Here is a 26,569-nt window from a genome sequence, read left to right as displayed (position 1 = left end):
GGTCTGATAGGAAGAGGGACCATAAGACAGGGCCAACTACGTATATAGACACCAGTGCATTTATGGGCTTGGTGGAAAGATGAGATTGATTTTATCTGGTCGCATCTATTTTATTAGTAAACTACAAGATGAGGTCACCCAGGAGAAAAGGGAGGGATTGCCAGTTTTGAGGCAAGAGTTACATTAGTTTCCTAGGGCTGCTATCCCATGCCAGATTGTTCATTTTTGCTTACCACTGCCTCACTCAGTGGCTACCAATATCAGGTGATCAGAAGGACCATGGGTTTATGGGTTTTCAACTCCAAACTTTGGGCCTTTCTACATACGTTGCACCCTCTTCCTTGAACACTCTAGAAGAGCCTCTGTGGTGGCTTAAAAGATAGTCTACAAAGTCTCCACTACGTCTTCTATCAAGAGGCAGAACTTAATCCCCTTCCCTTCGAGATAAGTTGGACTTAGTGACTTCTCTTGAATATCAAGATGGAAGTGATATCACTTTCAAGAAAAGATTATTTTTAAAAGACTTCATTCAAGTGGGGCACTGACTCACAGTACTTATAGCAGATGGTTATAAGATGAGGTTGAAGTTCAACTCCCTCTGTTTCTAGCTGATAATGTCCCAGAGACCATAGAGCACCAACCCACACAGAGAGTATAAGATCAGCTCTCCTTCGGCCCCACGGCTACCAGGGAGGGGACAAGGAGGAGAGAGTACCAGTGAACCCTGAGCCCCACCTCCCAACACTTCATTCAGCTTCACTCATGCCAGGTGGATGTGGAGATTCAGGAGTTTTTCCCTTCAGTTTTGGCTGAAGTAGGGTGGGTGTTGCCAAAATGTTTTTCTATTATTAGACCACTGTTTCCCCAGGCCTTTGGCAAGAGGATACAGGATTTTCTTGGAGCTTTTTATGTCGATGCCTGTTGGTGGTTATGAGTTGGTGGCTTCTGAAGTACGCTATCTGGGATATATGGGGAGTAATAAGGAAACCCACAAAGTTCACCGCCATGCTGTTTTTCAAGTCCTGAGGTCCTCAGCAATCAGCCTTCTTTCACTTTGCAGAGACCTCCTGTGCTGATACTCTGTCCAGAGTTTTATTGTTGTTGTTTTAGTGTAATGGGGGGAGCTCGCAGGACTGGGGCTACTGTATCTTGGAGGAACTGGAACCATCTATATTGTTAATTTTGATCAAAGTTCCTCACTGTACTAAGTTTTGAAGGAGGAAATACAAGGCTTCAGGTTTAAGACCGAAAAAGATGGACTGACCATGTTGTGTGTGCAAATGATGATGAAGATGTAAATGGATTGCATTCACTTTTTTTTTTTTTACTATGTTCTGTGATTTTTGAGTGATTGGTCCCAGCCCTGTTTTTCCTATAAGCTCTGTTAATTTTTTAGGCATTTTTTGCAGAAAAGAAAGTTTTTTAAGGAATACTTATATGTTGTTAAAACAGACATTCCTGTAATCTCTAATCTTAATTAGTATTTACCTTCAGCAGGTTAGTTTACCATCTCTCCTCTCTCTTAGCACTACCTACTTTAATTACCTGTTTGTTACGTATTAGTTTGATTTCCCCTAACAAAATCTCTTTCAGGTAAGAAAGAATGTCTGTCATATGCTACTCAAGGTCAAGGACCTCACTGTAAACTTTTTCTTTTACTGTTTGTGGTCTATATATCACTTGGGGAAACATCCTCACAAAGGACAAGGTGTTGTCCCATTCTTGTCCATGAGGTACAATTGAACACCTTGAGTGTTTTACATAGAAATAATCACATTTTATTTATTTTAAATACCTTTACAGCAACAACCAGTTCAATGGATTCTACAGATAAAATACCCCCGAACAGTGTTTCTCTCCTTCCAACAATATAGCTAAATATGATTTTTCATATCTCAACTATGCTTGAGTAAATAAAGAAGAAGTATGTGCATATACAATAATCATATATTTTAGTTTATCTTTCTTTGTTGGATAAAGTATTTAGTTCAGTACAGGGCAGATGGTCTTAAGAGAACCCCTATCCACTATATATTCTTCTGCTTTTAAGTACCTAAGACTTTGCCCAGTTTTTCTTGGAGTAAAATCATCTCTGTACAAAAGGTAATACATTTGATCTCCAGTAGGCACATTGGCTATATTATATTGACACAGTCCTTTATATTTGCAAAATATTTTCTCATATCCTTTTATCTTGACCTCCTCAGTTGATCTTGAAGTTAAATATATAGCATATTTTCCTATTTGCATCTTTCAAATGAAGAAATGGAGTGTCAGTGAGGTGAAATCACTTTGGAGGCCATGTTGTGATTGATTGATATGCTTATATATTAAATCACTAGAAGGACAGTCTATCTTTTACATGTGAACAAACTCAGATCTGATAGTTTTTGTTACATATGCTCAAACCTTCTTGGGGACACTGCTTATACTTTATTTTATGCAAGTAGCAAAGCCCCTCATTTATCTCTCCATTTCTTTCAATACCTTCACCTGTGTTTCACATGACTGAGGGTGTTGTTTAGGGAATCATGAGAGTATTATTCCAAGCAGAGAAAAATCAGATAGAACTCAGCATCCCTGGCTGTAGCCTGTGTGCTTATGAACACAATACTTTACTTACAGTGGGATGTCAGCATGAATAGACTGTTGCCTTTGAAAGCATGAGCGTGCGTTCTGACCTAATAACTATCTAACGCCGGCTACAATTATCTTTCTCCAAGTGGCACATTATTATCTGACACATTAATTGTTGTGTCATTTCCTTCTGAAAGACATGTTGGGTGTCTAGTACAAACCAGCAGCTTCATGAATTATCCATGTCATCGTGCTGCAGCACTGATTTACCTTTTCCAAAATAAAATCAACCCAATCTCATCGCTGTTTTCAATTACCACAGGCAGATCTGCGCTGCCCTCTGACACCAAGAGCTTTCTTGTGTGTCTTGGCATTTCTGACAAACAGCAGCAATAGTCTACGTATTCACTAGGGCTATGAAAGCATTCCTCCTCTGAGGTAAATTGCAGAGACAGATCTTTGCTAAGTGGGGGCTTCTTCATGACGTGGTTTTTGCCCAAGAAGTATCGTACAATAGTGACAGGTCTCCTTTCTTTGTGTCCATTTAATTTTGGTGACTTTTCACTCTTCCAGGAGGGGCTCTCTGTATGGAAGAATGTTTCCAGGGCAGAAAGACCCCAGCAAGACCCAAACGTTCAAGTCTGAATGACCTTCCATCTCTGTAGCTGCCATTTGGCAGTCTTCAAAGCTGATGGGCTGGCCGTCCTCGGTGTGCCTGTGGGCCTGTCATTTGTCTTGTTGTTAGACCACTGATGGGCTGTCACTGCTTACCCCTTAAGCCTGCACTTTCCTCTTACAATTTTGGCTGCCAGTAGAAGATCAAAACCAAGCAGCTGCATAGCCCTTCACCCTCCTTTAGAGCCCGGTGGTCGAATCGGTTGAGCAAAACACAATCTTTCCATTGTCTTACCAAATACACAGGGTATGCATATTCCACTGCAAATTACCGCTAAAAAAATCGGAATTAGAATGCATTTGATGTTCCATACTTTGCTGCTAGTTAATGCCATGCCACCCTGAAGACTCATCTCCCCTTTTGGTTTTAATTGGGTTCTTTTCTGTTGCTTTCATATCAGTTTGCACCTGACTGACATATACTCCTGCTGATTACCAAGTGAGTTGTTCGGTGAGCTAGAGGTGTGATAAATTAAACATGATATGTATCACTCAATCCATCTTTGGCTGCTTCATGGTACATTATAATTTGGGAAGGGACTATTAAAATAAAATATTAAAGAATAAGCAGAAACAGCCCACTGTTAGCATGTCCAATGGCAAGAGAAAATTACAGGTTTCATTGTATATGCGGCACCATCTGCCTCTTAGCGGAGGCTGAGCCTTTGGCTCTCCCAGGGGAAATAGCTGTGGATAAGTTATTCAATTAGAACAGCATTATTGGCCAGCTACCTTGGAGAATTGGGTTGATGATGTTGTGATTATCCCGCTCTACATTCCTTCATGTCTCCAGCAGGCTGCAGCGCGTGGCAACTTGCTTAAGTGTTTACCGAGGCCTACAGTAGAGGGGAACAATTGGAATGAAGAATATCAGGGATTCCTGAAAGAAAATCAATTTTGAATGAACTTTTCTTGCGTAGCCACAGCTTCCGTATTCTGAGTCATACTGTATTTTGGTGGACTTTTCATTGAATTAACGGAGAGAAATGGCAGTGGAGAGGAAAGTGAACTTCATGATACACACTTAACCTGTGGCACTGCCCAAAATTATCCTTCATGTGGGATTACGAGGTAGAAAAATACTCCATCTTCCTCAAATATATTAATCTTAGGGGTGGAGAAATTTCACAGGGGCATAATACATTTTTAATAAGGACTTTAGCTGTCCTTCAAAAACATTTGTATCATAAAAGTAATAATTATTTACAAGTGACTCCCATGCCATTCAACCAACTTCCTAAACGGGAGGTTGTTGGGATGTTCTTTCTTATCTTAAGATCCTGTGGTGGTTTGCAACTATAATATATAGCAGTATTCCTTTTGTCTCATCCAAATATTATACACACACACACACACACGCGCGCGTGCATATATATATGAAGAGAGAGTCATTTTTGTAATATATATTTTTTAAAATTGTAAGTGCCTGCTGAAGACATTTAGAAATACCAAAAGGTATATAAAAGTTAAAATCTAAAATTATTTATTTTCATACTTCTAAGAAATATGTATATATACATAATACACTATGGCATGTCAAATACTTCCAGAGTATTTATTTGTATCCTAGGGTCAATTTAGGCCATCTTTCATGATTGCTAATTGAACAGGAACTCAAATGTGTATTCTCATCACTGGTTCAGATGCTGTTGGCTCTGGAAGGTGGGTGTCTGTATTTTAGCTTTCATGAATTGTAACAATTTTCACCTCCTACCCTTTGCCTTTTTTTTTGACATGCCACTATTTACAGTCACTATTTTTAGGACCTTCTTATATAATAGGACATTAATCCTTAATTTCCAGTGCATGGTTATAATGAAAAGGAGAGGAATTTTATTCAGTTTTATTATTGTTTTTAAATAACTGTGCACCCTTCTGTAAGTCATTTGTAAGTCACTGCCTATCAGAACTTAGACCTTGTAGTGTTCTTATATTCCTGGAACCAGCACTATTCAGACAACTCTTATGTATGTGTACTGTGTAAAGTATCATTTATAGATCTTTTATATCGTAGGGATTGATGTATAATTTTTTGGTGTAGTGGGCAGACATTTTACTTTGGTATCAGGATTGTATTAACCACATAAAATAAATTAGATAATTATCCTTTATTGGTTTTTTACGTTAATTTAAAAGAATATATTTATTTATTCTAAATTCTAAAACTTAGGAAAAGTATGCATGGAATGGAAAGTATTGCCTTGAAAGTTTGAAAGAACTTATCCTTTAAAGTGTTTCCTTAGTAATTTTTTAATTATCTTCCTTTGTTCAGTGTGATTTTTACTTTCTAACATAGGAAGTAAACATTTCACTGATATTTTTTAAATATTCACAAAAGCTTTTTTACATTTTATTGTCTGTTAGTTTCCTTTATTATTCCCTATTTTATGTATCGAGGTGAATTCCAATACTCCTGGATTATATTTTTTAGAATTTGGTCTACATTTTCTTTATCAAGCTATGAGAACTTATCACTTGTTGTTTTCCTGTATTCTGATTTGCTGACTTAGGTTATATTTGTTGATTCCTATTTCGTTTTTTTTCTTTAACTTATCTAATCTTTTTGTTCGATTGATATATTTTTTCCTCCATTTTTTAAAGCTTTTTTTAAAGTTTATTTATTTTGAGAAAGAGTATGCCTGTGCACGCACAAGCACCCATCTGTGTGTGCATGCGCACACAGGGGAGGGGAGAGAGGTGGCAAGGTGGGGTGGGAGTGGGGAGAATCCCTAGCAGGCGCCCCATACCCCACGCTGTCAGTGTAGAGCCCTAAGCAGGGCTCAGACTCACAAATAGTGAAATCATGACCTGAGCCAAACTCAAGAGTCGGACGCTTAACTGACTGAGCCATCCAGGAACCCCTCTTATTGAAGTTTTGAAATATTAAGGAATAAATTAGACTGTTAATGGATAGTAGTATCATTTGCTTTATATTCTACATGATCTGATATTGTCCTAGATATTTATGTTACAATAATTATTTAGGATTCTTAAATTTCCATACTTTTTCTTTTTATTGCTTAAATTTTGTTATTACTAATTATATTATGGTCATTGAATGTGATCTCAATTTTTGTTTAATGAGTAAAGGGATTTTCTGGCTTAGTTTATGATTTTTTTCTTTTTTTTACTGTTCTATATTTGGTCATAAAGAAATTTTGTTTAAATACATGTTTTATTAAAAATTATGTTATTTACCTACAGATCTTTGACTAAAAAACTAAATTTAAAAATGAAAAGCATTCTTTTGCATGTTGGTGTGGTTGAGACAAAATGTGCCTTTTTCTGAGGACTTTCAATTGTAATTAAATTAATGAGACATTGCTTTTTCTATTTGTACCCAATATAGAAAGACCTTTGTTCAAACCTCAGCCCTGCTACTTACACATTACCTTGTGATGCTAGACAAGTCACTGAAATTCTTACCTGTTAGTTTTCTCATCAGTAATATAAGGACAATAATAGGACCTATGTGAAAAGGTCTTCTGAGGGTTAAATGAGTGAATGAATGTCAAGTGCAATGTGTGCCAATAATCAACACCCCCCCCCCCCCCGCAAATGTCTGTTCTTTCTATTTGTATTATTTTTAGAAGGGCTTCTTTTAACGATTTGCGGGACCCTGATGATTCTTTGCTCACTCTGTTTTGAGGACACTGTTTTGTTCTGCTGTCTTGGCTCTCAGCATAGTATCTGTCTTGCACATTAGCAGTTGGGGGAATTTTATACCATCCCAGCTTTGGATGGAAAGAAATGCTGCTCTTCATATAGCAATTGTAAGCTGAAATTATATCTTCTAATTCTTTAAAACGTGGTGGATTCTTTGACATTTCTGACAAAAGGTACAGGAACATGAGCAGAGACTTTACTGTTTAGTCATTTCTGTCCAGAGTATGATAGGTGTCTTCAGTGTGTGTGTGTGTATGTGTGTGTATATATATATGTGTCAAACCTATGAGGCTTGTAGATAACTATAAAGATCGTTTGTTCTAGTGATTTTAACACTGAAAATGGACCCAAAGTGTTAGATTATTGTCGACACTTCTGATTACTTATATTTTGATCTGTGTTATTGAAACTTGCTAGTCAATAAATAAATGACGAATAAATAATCGACTATGTATTTCAAAACACTGAACCATTGCAGAATGTTTGAATTGATTATTTATAAAATGTACGTTTTTAGCCCAAATTTTGGCACACATTAATCACTTAGCAATACTTCCTGATTTGTTAATTTCAATTTGCAACAGAAACATGGAAAGTCTTTCCTATGAGCTGTAGAAAATGTACAATAATTCTTTATTCTTATCTATCCCAAACTAGAAAATCAACATTATATTATTAGCTATCATTTTTCTTGATCCCACTTTTTTTAATTGTTGTAGTATAGTTGACACACAATGTCACATTAGTTTCAAGTGTACAACATAGTGATTCGACAAGTCCATATGCTCTGCTCTGCTCGCTACAAGTGTATGTAGCTACCATCTGTCACCATATAATGCTACTACAGTATCATTGACTGTATTCCCTGTGCTGTACCTTTTATCCCCATGACTTATTCATTCCACTACTGGAAGATTGTATTCCCACTCCCCTTCACCCATTTTGCCCATTCTCTCCTCTGGCAACCATCAGTTTGTTCTCTGTATTTATGAGTCTGCTGCTTCTTTTTGTTTGTTTATTCATTTGTTTTGTTTTTTATAGATTCCACACATAAGTGGAATTATGTGGTATTTGTCTTTCTCTGTCTGACTTATTTCACTTAACATAATATCCCCCAGATTCATCTATGTCATAAATAGCATGGCTGAGTAATATCCCATTGCCTGTGTATACCACATCTTCTTTATCCATTTATCTATTGATGGGTCCTTGGGTTGCTTCCGCATCTTAGCTATTGTAAATAATACTGCAGTAAATATAAGAATGCATATTCTTTTTCAAATGAGTGTTCTTATTTTCTTTGAGTAAATATCCAGTGGATATTTCACTGGATTGTATCGTATTTCTATTTTTAATTTTTTGAGGAAACTCCACAATGTTTTCTGCCGTTGCCACACCAGTTTACATTTCTCCTATTTCTCCGCATTCTTGCCAATACTTGTTATTTATTGTCTTTATTATTCTAGCCATTTTAACATGTATAAGGTGATCTCTCACTGTGGTTTTGATTTGTATTTCCTGGATGAATAGTGATGTTGAGCATGTGCCTGTTGGCCATCTAAATGTCTTCTTTGGGAACATATCTCTTCAAGTCTTCTATTCATGTTTTAATAAGATTATTTGGAGTTTTTTGACTCCAAAAGTTATGTAAGTTCTTTATATATTTTGGATACTAGCCCCTTATTGGATATACCACTTGTAAATATCTTCTCCCATTCAGTACGTTGCCTTTTCATTTGTTGATGTTTTCCTTCACTGTGCAAATGCTTTTTATTTTGGTGTAGACCCAGTAGTTTATTTTGCTTTTGTTTTTCTTGCCTCAGGAGACATATTTAGAAAAATGTTATGAAAGCTGATGCCAAAGAAATTACTACCTGTGGTTTTTTTCTACGAGTTTTATGGCTTCATGTCCCACATGTAGGTCTTTAATCCATTTCAAGTTTATTTTTGTGTCTTGTGTGAGAAAGCAGCCCAGTTCTATTCTTTTTCATGGAGCTCTCCAGTTCTCCCAACAAATGTTGGGAAAACTCTCTTTCTCCATTGCATATTCCTGCCTCCTTTGTTGTGGATCAATTGACCATATAATTGTGGGTTTATTTCTGAGCTCTCTATTCTGTTCCATTGATCTCTGCATCTATTTTAGTGCCAGTACCATACCATTTTGATTACTATGGCTTTGTAATTTACCTTGAAATCTGGGATTGTGATACCTGCTGCTTTGTTTTTCTTTCTCAAGATTGTTATGGCTATTTGGGGTCTTTTGTGGTTTCATACAAATTTTAGTATTTTTTTATTCTAGTTCTGTGAAAAATGCTGTTGGTGTTTTGGTAGGGATTGTGTTGAATCTATAGACTGCTTTGAGTGGTATGGACATTTTAACAACATTAATTCTTCGAATCCATGAGTATGGAATATCTTTCTATGATTATCAGCTGTCTAATTACTGAAACTGTTTACAGTGCAATTGCCTTTGCAAAACCATAAATCTTTCTTTACATTCAGAATGCATTCCTCTAGTCATTAATTTAGGATCTATATGATGTTCGTTGCTCTTTATTGTTTGCAGAGATTTTTTCTGTTAATGTCACTATGTAAATATGCTAATGAGCAGAAAATGTCAGTCAATATATGACAGTATTTCTTTTGGCAAAAAGCATTGCCTCAATCTGAAAGGCAAATAATATGAGAGCACTTAAAATCTTTGTGAGATTACAAAATATGAATAAAGTTTGTGAGTCAGTGAATAAACAGATCATTTAAAATGTCATCTTAAACTCAGTTAACAACTATCTGATAAAGTCTCATAAAACACCTCTTCCAACTTAGTATGAATTCTCAAATGTTACACAATAATCATTATCTGTGAATACAATCTTCATTAACTGTGAACTTCATAGAATGATGTGTGACTTCATTCTAGACTCTACACATATTAACTAATATACCCATCACAGTAATACTGTGATTTATGGCAGTACCTTTATTGTAAATTAAAAAAAACTAAGTTCACAGACCTTGTCAATATTAGAACTCATTTTCAAGTATACTTTCTTTCTCTCGTGTGTGGATGGATTTTGAAATTTTCTACCCACTTTCCCTACTGTTAGAGCCTTAAAACTTCCTTTCAGCTAGCATTAATTTAATACAAAGAATGGGACTGCATCTAAGATAAGCCACAGTATGGGGCTTTGGCCCTGTGATATAGTTGCTGGCAGTAAGGATACAGATGTTAACAGGCTGGAAAGCTTGTAACCAGAGCTATTCCATGGAAAAAATAAATATTTGTAAGATTTTTACTAGTGAGTTTTTATAAGCAAATTATATACTAATCAAGAGTATAGCATTAGGGAAGATGGGTAGGAAATTTTAAAATATTGACAAGTATTGGCTGCCCTGTGGCTTTCAGTGAAGTCTGACATGAAATATATGTATTTGGGCTGGATCCTCCTAGTTTGCTCTGATAAGGAAAGCTCTCTCTACTTGAGGCCAGAAATTTATGTTGACGTAGATACTGAAGATTTGAGGACTCCCAGGGTTGAAAAATTACTTGAGGGGTTCTGAGAATATAGTGACACTATAGTTTATAATCTCTCCAAATCTGACCCACACAAAAATAGACACACTAACAAGAATTTAAAAAGAAAATCATAGTCACCCATTACATCAAAACTAGGTAACATGCTATCACTATGAACTCTAAAATAAAAATGTATGGAGACAAACCAGCTAAAATGTGTACCTTATGTCAGCATCTGTGCAGGAAGAAATAGAGAAAAGCAACACAATGTCTGATAGACCCTAATGGGAAGCCCCGAATTTCCGGCAGATACTCTGGAAGGTGTGGCAAGCCAATTTAAAGATAGAAGGTGAAACTGAGCTGAGTTTGTAAAAGATCCAATTTGTGAGTGAGAACAAGAGTTCGCCATAGGTTTTGGAGGATTTGTATCACTCTGTTCTATAAAATCTCAGAAAACTCAGCCAACTTTCCCTCTAAGAAAGCTCCTCAATCAGAAGAAGCTGTTGGGAGTAGGATTCAAATTGACTAGGATAAGAATCAGAAGACCAAAAAACAAAACAAAACAAAACAAAGCAAAAAAGCAACAATTAAATTAAGAGGTCCAGACAAATACAAGGGAAAGGAATATAGCTAAAAACTTAAGAAATCACACTTTTGAACACTTCATAAAAGCTATTACAAAAGAACTACAGTAAAACCTTGGTTTGCAAGCACAATTCGTTCTAGAAACATGTTTATAATCCAAAGCACTTGTATATCAAAGCAAATTTCCCCATAAGAAATAATGGAAACTCAGATTATTTGTTCCACAACCTCAAAATATTCATATAAAAATTATTACAATACTGTAATATAGTACAAAATAATAAAGAAAATTCAGAATATAAAGAAAATAAACAAACTGCACTGACCTTTGAAAAGCTTCATGGCTGGTGTGAGGTTGACAAGAGAGGAGGGTTATTGTGTAGTTACAACATTCACTATCACTAATGGAATCACTGCTGTCTCTTGGCTCAATGGAATCTTTTTTCTTTTCATGCAACTTTAACAAGGAACCTATCCAATGACATTTGATTTTGCCTCCTTTTGAAGATATCACAGAAATGTGACATTGCATTATCGTAGAACAGATTAATCACTGCGACTGCTACAGCCATATTTGGGTGGTGGTTTTCTGCAAAATTTTGCAGTTTCCCACATTTGACACATCTTGCTAATCTCATTTGAAGTGAGAGATTCCTCTGCCTTTTTCTCCTTCTCTGCAGAGGAGATTTCCTCTGCAACCTCTTGCTATTACTCACAATGCAGATCCATCAGTTTGTTGGAGATCACTGTGGTCTGAGATCTAGGATCCAAGCATGGGAGATGATCACCCACAATCCCTCAGCAAACAAGAGAGTGAGAGAGAGAAAGAGTGAGAGAGACAGAAGAACCATTGGCTCAGTTGTGATCATGTGACATTTGGCATCACGTACTACTCGTATTGCAAGACATGCCTCATTTATCAAGTTAAAATTTATTAGAAATATTTGCTCATCTTACAGCATACTCACAGAGCAAGTTACTCACAATACGAGGTTTAACGTATGTATAAAGCTAAAAAGTAAAAAAAGCTATTGCTGTGGTCTGAATGAATGTGTGTGTCCCCTCCACCCCAATATACATGTCAAATTCTAACATCCAGTGTGACAGTGGTAGAAGGCAAGGCCTTCAGAAGGTTATTAGGTGATAAGAGTGGAGGTTTCAGGGAGGGTAGTACTCTTTTTATAGAAGGGACCCCAAAGAGCTCTCTAACCCATTCTCCCATGTAAGGATACCATGAGAAGTTTACAACCCAGAAAAGGGCCATTACCCAAGTATACTGGCACCTTGATCTTAGACTTCTAGCTGTCAGAACTGTCATTGATAGATTTCTGCTGTGTATAGGCTCCAATCTGTAGTACTTTGTTATAGCAGCACAAACAGACTAAGACAGATATATGGACCCATCTCTTACCCCTAGAAGTTTTAGAAAATAATTTCTTGGAAAATTGAGTAAAAGAAAAGAATCATGCTGAAATTCCATATAAAGTTATTACACAAAATAAAACCATGAAAAAGTGAAATTATATTTTTGCCGAATAAAAAGACATTCTTACCAATATATACAAATCAAATCTTACAGATTTATTCAAACACTGTCCTCTGTTAATAAAACACACCTTCATTTCCAGGGCACAGAGGATATTCCCATAATTTGATCATATCTTGGGTCACAGAGAAAATATGATGAGAAAAGGTTTCAAATCAAACTAAAGGAAATTAAGAAAATGATAAAGATCTAAAAAGTCAACGTTTCACTACTATGTGTAACCTAAAAAACAAAACAAAGAACAAAGAAACAAACAAGAAGCAGAAACAGACCTATAAAAACAGAGAACAAACTAATGGTTGCCATGGGGGAAAATGGTGAGGGGATGAGCAACGTAGGTGAAGGGGAGTGGGAGGTACAGACTGTCAGTTACAGAATGAATAAGTCACAAGTATAGAACGTGCAGCATAGAGAATGTAGTCAATGGTATGGTAATAGTGTTATATGGTTACAGATGGTAGCCACACCTGTGGTGAGCATAGCATAATGTATAGACTTGTTGAATCACTATGCTATACACCTAAAATTAGCATAACATCATCAACTATACTTCAATTTTAAAAAATTAGAGTTAAGAAAAAAAACGAAATGATGTGATAGAACTCAGCAATGCATTAGAAAACAAATTGTTTCAGAAGTGAAGACCAAACTAGAAGGGACAACAAACAAACACAATAGAAAATGGCTTCAGAGACATAGAAATTTTAAAAAAAATTTTTAACTTTTATTCATTTTCAAGAGATAGAGTGCGAGCAGGAGAGGGGCAGAGAGAGAGGGAGACAGAATCCAAAGTAGGCTCCAGGCACTGAGCTGTCAGCACAGAGCCCAGTGTAGGGCTTGAACCCAGTAACTGTGAGATCCTGACCTGAGCCAAAGTCAAATGCTCACCGACTGAGCCAGGTGCCCTCAATAGAAAGGTTTTGTTGTTTGTTGTTTGTTTGTTTGTTTGTTTTTGTAAAGAAAATTTGAAACTCAAAAGGAAATGAAGAGATTAAAGGGTTTCAGAGAAAAATCTAATATATGCACAGTAGAAGTCCTCAGAGAAGAAAACCAAAGCAATGAAACAGAAACAACATTAAAAAATTTTTTACGTAAAAGAACTTTTCCTTAAATAAAATATACTTGAGACAATATATTAAAATGATATACCATATAGCTAGGAAAAATTGATACTCAAAATGTCAAGCATGAAACATATTCTATAAAACTACTGGTCTTACCAAAAACAAAAAATTTACAGGAAGAAAAAATAAATTTTTTAAGTGTAAAGATATCCATAAAGGATCAAATCACTTATAAGGGCAACAAAAGTAGATTTACATCATATTTCTAATAGTATCACTTTGTGCCAAATGATAATAGTGTAATAAATTTAGCTACTTTAGAAAAGAATTTAAGTTTGAGGATTTATTTTATATTCAGCCAAACTGACTGTCAGATGTAAAGGCCATAGAAAATATGGCTGTGAATATTGTTCATATTCTCATGAACTCCTGTGGAGGAATCTACTAGAAAATCAGTTTCCAACAACTAAAAATGCTAGAGAAACATCAATTTAAGAACTCATGATAAACATTAAAAACATGTTTCCCTTGACACTAAGATAAATGATGATTAAGTAAGGAAAAAATTATATATATATACATATATATACATACATATACATATATATACATATACATACATATATACACATACATATATATACATATATACATATATATGTATATATATATATAGTATATGTGTGATTTATACTCTATATCTCTATCTATGTGTGTGTGTGTGTGTGTGTGTGTGTGTGTGTGTATGACAATTATCAAAGCAAGGCGGAAGGCAAAAGAAAGTATAAAAAAAGATTACTAGATATAAAGGGATATTACTTCAAATTGCATACTGGAAGACAGCAGAGGGAAAAGATAAAATTAATAGATCTAATCTCTATAGTGTTAATCATAAGCAATCTGTATGCAATAGCCAAAAAAGAAAAAGGCTGTTGGGTCAAGAGAAAACTATGAGTCTAATATGGTAATATTGATAGAAAAGCACCCATTAAAAAAATTAAAACCTATTATCAAAATACAAATACCAAATATCTATTTAAATACCAAAATATATATTTGAAAGAGAGAAAGAGAAAAAAACCCATGAATAATAGACTATTTTTTTTATTTTTTTTAATGTTTGTTTATTTTTGAGAGAGAGAATGAGACAGAGCGTGAGCAGGGGAGGGCCAGAGAGAGGGAGACACAGAATCAGAAGCAAGCTCCAGGCTCTGAGCTGTCAGTACAGAGCCCCACGCGGGGCTTGAACCACCAACCGTGAGAACATGTCCTGAGCCGAAGTCGGATGCCTAACCGACTGAGCCACCCAGGCACCCCAAAGATAGACTATTTATATAAAACACTTGTATAAATATTAATATAACATTAAAAATATGGTAGAACAGAAAATATAGATATACATATATATATATATATATACACATACTTATACAATCTGAAAAATTTTTATAAGATATATATACATACAAATATGTATAAGAAATTATATATGATTGATGTGTTTGTGTATATATATGTATATAAATAAAAAGAAATTTTTAGATTGGCGACCAAAGAAAATCACACATCTTGAAGAAAGCAATCCAGAAAAATGCTTTTGTTTTTGGCTTTAAGGATTGACAAAAGTATATGAGACAAATGCAAATAAAATAGGAGTAGGGTTACAATCTTGATATCTGATAAGATAGAATTCAGAATAAAATAAATGTGCTAAGAGACACAAGGCCACATTATGATGCCAAAGACTGTAAATCACAATAATTTTAATTAATCTTTATACATCCAATGCTGCAGCAACATCTTTTATAAAGCAGAAGTTGTAGGAGATACAAGGAGAAATAGAAGCATCGCAAAAAACAAAGCAATGAGAGGGACTAATCCCATCAAATGCTAAGACGTGTTATTAAGTCTGTATAGAAACACAATCTGCTATTAGTGAAGATATTTAAGGAAACAGAAGAGAAAATTTAGAAATAAACCCAATTATATGTGTAAACTTGGCGTACAATAAAGGCAGCATTTTTAGTCAGAAAATATATATATTTTTAAATGGTGGAAAAAAGTACCTGATAAATTTCAGATGATTTAGAGATTTCTTAGTAGAAATGAGGTCATGCAAGTAATACAAAGAAGCTTGGTGAATTTTTCTGTATACCTGTTACATGGAAATATTTTATAGTTCGGCACAAAATCCAGAGGTAAGGAAAAATACATCTTATTACATAAAATTTTAAAAATACATGAAAAGGAAAAATAATCAAAATAAAAAACAATAATATTTATGGGAAAATATTTGCAACTTGTATCACACAGAAAGGATAATATTGCTAATACATAAAGAGCTTCTAAAAATATACAAGAAAAGCACCAACAGCTGTAGAAAACTGAGCTACAGAAATAGTTTACAGTGAAAGAAATGCAAATGGACTTTAACTATATAAAATTATCCTCAATGTTGGTCTTAAAAAGAAAAAAGGCATATTGAAACTACACTGTTACCATATTTCACATATTTTATTGACAAATATCCAAAATTTCAACAATATATTCTCTTGTAAAGGCTGTAAGGAAGTGAACACTCCCATATATTGCTGATGCAATGCAGAAAGATACATGGAGGAAAATTTGGCAATATCTACCAAAATTGTGTATGCGTTTACTGTATGTCCCAGAAATTTTACTTCTACCTGAAAAACACACTGGAAATTTTAGCAAAGAGATATATAGAAGGTACATATGTGCCATATACACATATAGTAATTGCCAAATTATTTGTGAAAGCAAGAGAATGAAACACACAAAATGTCCATCAGTAGAAGAACAAACATCCATACAATGGAAAATCTTGTGGCTCGTGTAGCTGTAGAAAAAAATGGGGAATATATATGCTTTTATGAAGTAATCTCCAGGATATATTTTTCAGTGGGGAAAAGAAAAAGACAGAGAGAGAAAAGTATCTGAAATACACTTTAGATGACAACTCTGAAGCTCTTACATACACACACAATCGTATGTGTGCACACTTATATTTTAATAAAAGCAAAGAATGAAAGAATAGGTTTTAAAATTTAGAAAAAAGTTGATATCTACAGGGTAGAGTGTTGGAATGGGGTGAAGAAGATAGAAATAAAAGCTAGATTTCTGGGTATATGCTTTGCTTATAATCTCTCTTAGAATACCCATATCTAGGCTCAATAGGTAAAAATCTATTTATAGCTGCTATTTTAATGCCTTGACAGCAGATAGTCTACATCCATTTGAACTGCAGTACTCAGGTCGATCAGTTGTCTTTATGTGGAACATGAAAAGCATGGCCTTTTAAGAGTATAGTTGTATGAGGATCATATATAATGATTTCAAGATGAACACTAAAAGTTTAATTATAGTTCAAATATCTTTGGGAAATGGTGCATCAGCACTGAGGAAAGAAACAGAAAATATAAGGATTTTCCAAAATTTCCAGAAAGACTGAGAAAGTTATGTATAAGTAAGGAGATATGGTATGGGGCTAATAGGGTGAGACTCCTGGCCTATTGCCTAAGCTTTGACCAAAAATATTTCCACTTCATTGTATATATTGGCATTCAGTGAAAGATTTTCTTTATAGAACAGGATCTGCAGCCCACAAAACAGTTTAAAAACTACTGACTTACGGGCGCCTGAGTGGCTCAGTAGATTAAGTGTCTGACTTCGGCTTAGGTCATGATCTTGCGGTTTGTGAGTTCGAGCCCTGCATAAGGCTCTGTGCGGGCAGCTCAAGGCCTGGAGCCTGCTTCCGATTTAGTGTGTGTCTCTCTCTGCCCCTCCCCTGTTCGTGCTGTGTCTCTCTCCGTCTTACAAAAATAAATAAATGTGAAAAAAAAAAGACTATCGACTTAGAGAAGAAATAGTGTTTAATTAGAATTATCTCTCATATATTAAGTCTATATAAGATTATACATTTTTATTATTCCAAAAATGTGGGTAACAAAACACAACATATGATCATTTAGATAAAAAAGAGAAAATTGAAGAATTATGCTTATACCAAATGTCAACATAGTTGTTGTCACTGCACATAAAATTGGCTCTAGTCTTCCTGGAGGTCAAAATAAACTAGATAAGCTACACAGCTCTAATACAAAGTATTTCCTGCTAGTATATTTCAAAAGAAATTGATTAGAAAATAAGCAGTGACTTCATCAGTTAGAATCCCTTCAGCTACAAGTACTAAAAAGACCAATTTGAATTAGCTTAAATAATAAGACCAATTCTAGAAACCTCTAGGAAACCTCTCTTCATGTCTCATTGGCCCAAATTGGGGTATATTTTCCTTATATCACTAGGTACCAGGAAAAGGAGGAGGAATCCTGCCTTCATCTTTTGTACTTCATGGAATATGGCTGAATACCTTAACAAGCTGACTTCTGTTAGAAAAAAATAGGAAGGAGGATGGATTCTATTATAAACAGACCACAATGACTCTTTTCAACGATTTAATAGAAAATGTCCTTGTCATCAGCTTTACCACAGTCACCAAGATGAATTTTATGTGGCCATTTCTCGTTCATCTTTCTTAGAAGTCAGGGACTCATATGAAAGGACATCTCAGCCAAGGCTAATGAGATTCAAATATGCAGCTGGTTATTCAACTTTATCCAAGGGAGATTGAACTGAGGATTCCTGAATGAATGAGTTAGAAGCACTTCCCTCTGACTGGAGTTTTCTAACCCAAATTAAACTTTGGACCAGTCAGCTGTTAGCATTCTATAATATAGATTCAAGAAGTTAGGAAGCAAAAATGAGAGAGACAGAAGGAGCCACTACTCTGCAAGATCCATCAACACAGGAAACAGGAAAAAGGACAAACTTCCATGCAATGCTGTAAACAAGCCTCCCTAAAGAGCACTTTCTAATTATATTAATAAACACTTACTCTAGGCACTAGAGTCATTTTATTGCAGCAAACTATTTTAGGTTGCTTCTATGACAGGGAACTGATGCCAGCAGTATTCTGAAAAGGTAGATCCATAAGCATAAGTATGAAAACCAGCTAAAAGGAGGGGAGAGCTATTCAGTGGATTATGAAGTTATCTCGCCAGGGGAAAGACTGCATTACTTCTTCACAGAAGTAAGAATTCCTATAGGGACAACCAGGTTTTACCTAAAAACACTTCTTTGAATAAGTTCTAGGCAAATTGCTTGATGGGAGTCCAAAAACTTCCACACTGGGGAACAGGACAGTGTGTTTTCCTGAATTATTTTCAGAGCATGAGTTACTGTAATAGTGCCATAGCCATAGAATAATCTTGGTAGCATCCTCATGAGGAATTGAAGCTAAGCATCAGAACCACCAACCTGAAGGCGAGATGGCTTATTGGCCCATGATATCTACTATCGAGGTAACCAAATAAATTTTCTAAATATGTAGAGTTATTTAAAAGTAATCCATTCAAGACTAACATTAACAACGCAGGCAACAAAAGATGTTGGCAAGGACGCGGAGAAAGAGGATCTCTTTTGCATTGTTGGTGGGAATGCAAGCTGGTGCAGCCACTGTGGAAAACAGTATGGAGGTTCCTTAAAAAACTAAAAATAGAACTATGCTACGACCCAGCAATTGCACTACTAGGCATTTATCCAAGGGATACAGGTGTGCTGTTTCGAAGGGACACATGCAGCCCCATGTTTATAGCAGCACTGTGAACAATAGCCAAAGTATGGAAAGCGCCCAAATGTCCATCGATGGATGAATGGATAAAGAAGATGTGATATATATATACACACAATATATATATGTGTATATATATGTATATGTATATATGTATATATGTATGTGTATATATGTATATACGTATGTATATATGTATATATATGTATATATACACATAATATATATATGTATATGTATATATATGTATAAATATATATATTTTTATATATACATATATAATGGAGTATTACTTGGCAATCAAAAAGAATGAAATCTTGCCATTTGCAACTACATGGATGGAACTGGAGGGTATTATGCTAAGTGAAATTAGTCAGAGAAAGACAAAAATCATACGACTTCACTCATATGAGGACTTTAAGAGACAAAACAAATGAACATAAGGGAAGGGAAACAAAAATAATATAAAAACAGGGAGGGGGACAAAACAGAAGAGACTCATAAATATGGAGAACAAACTGAGGGTTACCAGAGGGGTTGTGGGGGGGGGGGGATGTGCTAAATGGGTAAGGGGCACTAAGGAATCTACTCTTGAAATCATTGTTGCACTATGTGCTAACTAATTTGGATGTAAATTTAAAAAAATAAAAAATAAAACAAATTAAAATTAAAAAAAAAATTAAAAAAAAGTAATCCTTTCAATGTTAGGGAGTGTCTGTTACAGAATATGCTTTTAGTTTTCTTATAGTGCTACTGAGCACCTCTTTTCTAACAACAGTTAGATAATAGAATCATTTGTCTCTTAAGGCCATCTTGGTTCATGCTGTTAAAGCTGTCATCACTAGAGGTGCTCATACATAAAGTTTATCTAAAAAAGCAATCAAATCATTAAGGTATAATTTTAAAAAGAAGGGGGAACAGCTGACTCAATGCTTGAAATTATTTTAGAATAACTGGGAATCTGTTAACCTTCTGCATCTTGGCCCATAGCCATTTTCCTGTCCACAGAATCAATGACAAGTGAAAAGTTAATAAAAGCTATCAAGAGACTTACATTGCTGAATTGTTCAGGATTGTATTCAGCTACATATTACAGAAATCTGACAAACAATGGCTCAGACAAGTAAAGACTTTTTTTAATCTCCTATAACAAGGAATAGAGTTGAAAGTTATGTAGGACTGATGTGTAAAGAACCAGACTACTTCTATCTCTGGACACAGAAGATAGGAAGGCTGTTATATTTCTAGGCATCACATCTATGTTTGAGGGAAGAAGAAGGATCAAGATGGAGTGGCAAAAATTTATACCAATTGATAGTGTGTGTGTGTGTGTGTGTGTGTGTGTGTGTGTGTGTGTGTGTGTGAGAGAGAGAGAGAGAGAGAGAGAGAGAGACAGACAGACAGACAGAGACAGAGACAGAGAGAAACAGAAACTTAGTACCTAAGCTACCAGAAAATTTCCAATAAATACCTCCACTTATATCACATTAGTTAGATCTGGAAAGCATGAATACAGAAAGGAATATTTTAAACACAATAAATTGCTTTTTTTCCAAAAATTAGAGTTGTGTTTATCAGTAAAGGAAAAATGAATATAAGGTGGGCAATTAAGAGAAGCTGCCTCAATTATTCTTAGATTTTCCTATAATGTTAAAAGGGGAGTAACTGTAAATTCTAGAAAAAGTTGGACCAAAAACTTACTTGCTCTTCACATCCTGTGTTAGACTAAAAGGATGTTTACTTATTCACCCAAAGATCATTATTATATGCAGATTCTGATGAGGCAACTGTAATAAATGTGAAGGAGACAAATGAGACATAAACCTGCCCTCCAGGAGCTTACAAAAGGTACATGAGAGAGACTTGTAAAAATTGGTGAAAAGGATACTTTTGACATAAAAATGATTTTTGAGTTCAAGGCAATTAAACAGCAGCAAACGCAGAAAAATCTCTCTCCTTTCCGCCTAAGGGCAGGATATAAATTCAACTTTGACTGGAGACAGACTCTTACCAACCTAGAGACAGTACCAGAGGATCTGCAAACAAACCATACTCCATTAGTTTCCTTCCCACAGTTTGCTGCCCTTGGAAGCCTATAACTGCTTTTCTTTGTCCTACCTTTTCTCTATAAATTTACTGTTCTCTGTTCTTTGTTGAAGGTGCTATAAAAGGTAGAATTCTAGGCCACCATTTTGAGTTACTTTTAGTTTAGGTTTCACCCACCTGATACATACTACCGACTCTAATAAACTATTTGGTTTTTTTTCTCTTGTTAAACAGTCATTGCCATAAACCTAAGATGGCTAGAAGTAGTTTTGTCTCTCCTACAGGCACTTTATATGGTGGCCTGTTTTCTGACAACAGAAAAGTGATGAATTTTACCTGGAGAGATTGGGAAGGGGAGTGTCAAGAATGACTTCCTGCCAAGTTAGTCATTGAGCAATATCTTGAAAGGACGGTAGGCATCTGCCCAATAGGTTGCCTGGGGTGATATGGAGAAAATAGGACATTTCCATGAGTTTAAGCAAAACCACATAGGCATCAAAGAACTTATTCATGGTACTGCTGCAGTGCTCAACCAAACTTTTTGTTGCACAAGGCTATGAGGGAATACAAAAAATTAAACTCAAGTATAAAGGGAAATACTTTCTGTAATATAGTCAATTATCAAAGAAACATTTTTCAAGACAAAGTGATATGAGTTCCTAAACTTGTTGCTTAGAAAGGAAGCCCCAATAAATCTTAGATTGAGGTCTCCTGAGAATTTAAATTAAAATGACAGTTTTAGGTTTTTTTCCTACCACAGCAACACAATAGTGCTGCATTAGCATGTGATGGGGGGTTTCCACCACCACTGCTAGCCTGAGGGAGGGGAGGGAAGGGGGGGGATAGGATTTGTAATTCCATAGTTCACCTCTCCCAGCTATATTGCAAAATCCATTACTTCCTCCAGCTCAAAGGGTAAGAATGTCTCTATGGAGTATGCACAGGATCTTTATTAATCAACATTTCCACTTTCTTGGGTCCATATTTTTATAGTGGCTAGACCCTACTTGACCGTTCGTAATGAAAGTGAAAGTTCCATGCCTTATGGATGCCACTGCTGATAAGTGAATCCTTGGAATCTCTGGCTGTTTCTCTTTTATTGTTTCTGCACAATCAGATACTTCTCATTTTGGCTGCCAGCATAACTTCCAAGCACCATTGTCAAAATATCCTGTCTTCATTATCTCTGTCACTGGAAAGTGTAATCTACTGATCAGCCTAGTTCACTTTTTATTTTTCCTTTTAACTGATTGGGACCCAGGTAAGAAAGAGAACTCATTCTTTAAAGTTCATATAAAAAGACCCCAGTGAAGGGACTACTTATGGAAGGGGTAAGCAGGGTTAAAAGCACAATAAGAGATGACAAGGCTTCCAGAGACTGGCAAGAGTGGGATGCCATCGTGCCAGCTTGGGTTGAAAGGAGAAGAAAAGGCACTTCCTGAAATCAGTGAGAAAGTCAACTTGAAGGAGCTGCCAGGGCAGAAGCCGTAAGTGTAGGAGGGCACAGCCATTGCCAGGGACCTGTCATCAAGGAAGGGAGAGGACGAAATGCTTTGATTTTTTTCTCTCCCTTCCTCCATCTTCTATTGGTTTCTTCCATGGACCAACTCCAAGGAAAAACCAGATGGGCAAACTTTAGGCTCAGAACAGGAAAGAGAAGAGAATGGATCTTCTTCTTGGGGGGGAAGGGGGGTTGGTGGGAAGAGGCACAATAACCAGGAAATCACTCTGCTATTTTTCAGGTTTTGACAACACTAATTTTTCACATTCCAGAAAACTCCCAAGAACCAGATAGCAAATTACACCTTGGGTTCTGTTTAGGATCCAATTTCCTGGCACTTGGTCACTGAAATGATTTACTATAACATTTCATAAAGACTCATCTTTTTTTTACCTGGGCTTAAGTTATGTTACTGCTAATTGGCTTGGTCAAGTTACTTTACCTCTATGAACAGTCTTCCCATTCAACGAGACAAATTCATAAAATTATCAGGAAAAAGATTAAATAATTTATATTAAGCAATCATCATAATGACCAACACAGTATAAGCACTTTGTAAATTTAACCATTATTATTAGAAATTATAAATGTGGGGGTTTTAATCATGTAGCTTTGGATATAGCAACAGTGCCTACATCATAAAATTATGAGAATTAAATAGATAATGTAAAGCACTTAGAAAAAAACGCCAAAAACTATTATTGTGAGCATAATCATTATTATTATTTAAAATAATACTTTAAGAATATATTAACTGGGATTTTTAAAAGGTTCATAATACATTGTCATGTTTTAAAAAGCAGAAGATAAGGGGCACTTGGATGGCTCAGTCAGTTAAACATCTGACTTCAGCTGAAGTCATGGTCTCGCAGTTTGTGAATTCGAGCCCTGTGTCAGGCTGTCTTCTGTCAACAAGATCCCACTTTAGATCCTGTCTCCCTCTCCCTCTGCCCCGCACCCACTCACTCTTGCTCTCTCTAAAAATAAATCTTATTTTTTTTAATTTTAGTGTTTATTTCTTTTTGAGAGACAGAGAGAGATAGGACATGAGCGGGAGAGGGGCATAGGGAGAGGGAGATACAGAATCTGAAGCAGGCTCCAGGTTCTGAGCTATCAGCACAGAGCCCGGTGCAGGGCATGAACCCAGGAACTATGAGATTATGACCTGGGCCAAAATCGGATGCTTAACCAACTGAGCCACCCAGGAGCCTCAATAAATAAACATTTTAAAAAACAAAATAAAAGCAGAAGATAAAAGAGCATGTATAGTATAGTCCCATTTTTTAAAAATCTCAGCGTACAGTGTTGCCTAGTGAAGAATTTTAATTATTTTAGCAAAATGACTGTATTTAAAATTGTTAGCTGTTACTAGTAGAAGGTGCAGAACACCACCATGGAACATGACCCTGTTTTGGAAAGGACCAGAATGGTCTTTTAGTTTGACTCATTATGGAAAATGACTGGCATTATTGGCTAGCCCACAGATCTCAAGCAACTACCCTTTAGGGATTCTCTGTGATAGAGTGTGCTTATTGACTTTAGGAACCCTGATGTCTGATGCACATATAACTATCCACTTTGGCATCATAATTCTCTTTTGGTAAAAAGTCTTTTTTACACTGGGAGCTGCCAAAAGAGGCATTATGTCCATTTCTTGAGGTGAAGTAGAGTCAAGAAAGGTGGTATAGGATTGAGAGCAATGACGAAAACCATGCGACTATGTGAACTGTGAGAAGGTCTATGATGAATAAAGGGAGAGCCTTCTGAACTCGAAGAAATTCAGTCCTTTACCTGATTAAAATATTTATGTTCTATGCCTGAATGCATACATGAAGTTGAGAAACATTGAGAGTTCAATGTAAATCATTTATCATCAGGGTGATGTGATGTATAAAGATTTTAGAAAGACAGACAGGCAGACAATAATGAAAGAACATCTAGATTAAACATCAGCAGTCTGAAATGCTGAAGACATTGATTTAATTTTCCAGAACAAAATGAAGCTGAAAAAAAAAAGAAATCATGAAAGATGATGTGAATAAATATTTTATGCTAGAAACTGTATTCGACAATTATATTTTAAACGGCTGCCCTTTCTTTCATCTTCATTGTAACCAGCCTGCTTCAGACACCATCATGGTTTGCCAAGACCTCCTAAAACCCTTCAGTGGCTTCCATTTGTACTTTGAATAAGACTGAAACTTTATGCCCTGACACTTAAAACCCTATCTTGGTCTTGCTTCTGAATAGCTTGAAAACTCATTTTCACATCTCCTGCTTACTAACTGTGCTCCAACATCCCCTGAATATGAAAAGTTTCTTCTCATCACAGGGACTTACCACGTGTTCTTCCCTCAACCTGAAACCTGTTCCTGTAAGAGTTCCACATTATTGGCTTTTTCTTCTTCTTGTGGCTTCATTTCAAATGTTACCTTCTCAGAGAAGCTTTCGATGACCGTCATTTCTAAAGTCCTTTAATAATCTACTTTCTCTGAGATTTATTTCATTACGTGAAACTACACCTTTTATTTATTTTTCTGCTCTTGTATCTGTCTTGCTGGCCTGGTAGAATCACTGAAGGTGTAACATCAGAAGCCCCACTGGGATGTAGCGTTGATTTAGACTGGTGCAGGTTGACCAGCTGCCCACATACATTCAGTACCAGCTCCAGATCAAACCCTCACCCCGCCATCCCCAGCACCCGCAACCCAGGTTTGGTAGAACATAACCAAACAGTACTTCTATATTGCTACCCATTTTTAAGAGGTATTACCTGACCAAAATTAGCAAATCAGACTGTTCAACAGTGATTCTGTGGTATTTGAATTCTCTCTGCTACGGCTCATCCCCTCCCCTTCCTCCAAAATACAAGGTACGATATACTGAAATGTGGTAAATACACTTAAAAGATAAGGGGAGGTATTCAACATACATAATATGATAATGTGATAGCATATATAGCATTTTCATATATAAAACAGAGAAAAGAAGTTATTTTTAAAAGAGAACCATGTAATGTAGTAGTAAGTATAAAAAAATAGGATGGAAAAATTATGAAACATGTTGAGTGGGAAAACAGCAGGATGAACCCACAGGTAGGATAATTAGCAAGCTGGAATATCAAAATGGGGAACTGTCTGATGACAGGAGCAAAGAAAAAAAGAGAGAAAACATTGAAAATAATCACAGAGATATACATAAAATTGCCAAATCTAGAAATTAAATACTCCTAGGAGAAGAAAAGAATGGATAGAATGAAACACTATCAGAAATTCCCAGATTGAAGAATGAAAGACCTGCGTTTGGAAGTACTCATGAAGTGCCAAAAAGAAGGCCTCGCGCTTAGATCCAAGACAGTGATGTTAAGAAATACCAAAGTGAAAACATTTAAGTTCCAAAGAGAAAGAGTAGTTTCTCAAAACAGAATCATACTGATATCATGCATTTCAGTAAGAATTGTAGATTAAAAGGGCAATGGCGTAGTATTTTAGAGTACAATAATTTTGAAACTAGAACTTGATGTGCAGCCAAATTATTACCTAAATGGAAGGGTATAATAAAATAGATCCCGGCAAATTAGTCTTCAAAAGATTTGCCACTACACAGCTCACTTTAAAAATGCTTTTGCAGGAAATAATGAAATGAGAAGGGAAATAAATGTTGGAGGTTGTTGGAGGAGATAAAGGAAATAAGGATGATAAAATACCCCCAAATCCCAATGCAAACATTGTTGTCAAAGAAA

The sequence above is a fragment of the Felis catus genome, chromosome A1 (assembly GCF_018350175.1).
Source record: "Felis catus isolate Fca126 chromosome A1, F.catus_Fca126_mat1.0, whole genome shotgun sequence".
NCBI lineage: Eukaryota > Metazoa > Chordata > Mammalia > Carnivora > Felidae > Felis > Felis catus.
Note: the sequence above shows the minus strand (reverse complement) of the source record.